Below are 998 nucleotides of genomic sequence, written 5' to 3' on the forward strand. Positions count from 1 at the left end.
TAGTTTTAATAGTTCTAATAAAATATTTTAATAATTCAAAAAAATTCAAAAAGCCTTGACAAAATGAAGGAAAAAATTTAGAAATAAAGAATAGCGACTAGAAACAAAGCTGATAAGTGAAAAGTCCGCGACAACATGTAAAGACTTTTTAAAGCTGCTTTAATGCTTGAACATGTGTTCGATGACATGTCGAATAATATTGATCTGAAATCAGTCTTGGGTAAAATAAAAGAACGTGTGACTGAAGCGAAACAAAGTATATTTAACAATGTAAGTTGATTGGTGTTGTTGATATGATTAAACAATTAAACTAAAATAACCCAGGGTTGATGCGGCTTTAAGAACTCAACAAGTTGTACAAATAGAGGTATAACGATGAATAGGAAAAATTAACTCTGAGGGGCTTGTCAAAAATGCAACAAATGCGAATATTTTCTAAATTATTTGGACGTGTAAAATCGGGCAGACAAAAAAGTGCCCGTTCTGACTTCAATCGCCATTCAATTTTTTAAGTTAAGACTAGTTTAATTTTATAGGTTTTTTTACCATTTTATTTAAATTACAGTCATGCGAAAAAGCTGTCGCGTTTGGAAAAACCTGTCTCGGGTGGTAATGAACTATTCTAGTACTATAAACAAATGATCTGAAATAGAAAATGTTATTTGGAAATGCCGAATATTTTTATTTGATTTTTGGGAATCTGGACTTTGGTCCAAATAGACTTTGGTTCAAATTCTTGATTGGAAAATAATTTGAAACAATAAAAAATTTTTATATCCCAAAACTGCTTCAAAAAATAAAATAATTTTTTTCTCGAAAATATTTACAAAATTAATTAAATTTACAAAAAATTATATAAAACAATTTTAAAAACTTATATTTGTATTTATAATTTAGGTTAAACGAATTCTATAATTTTAGATTATTTAATCACCAACTTTTAAAATTTTAATAATTAAATGGAAGAGAAACATACCGCTTTTCGATAATACAAACAA

The sequence above is a fragment of the Entamoeba invadens genome (assembly GCF_000330505.1).
Source record: "Entamoeba invadens IP1 unplaced genomic scaffold scaff_1105074724699, whole genome shotgun sequence".
In the NCBI taxonomy this organism is placed as follows: Eukaryota; Evosea; order Mastigamoebida; family Endamoebidae; genus Entamoeba; species Entamoeba invadens.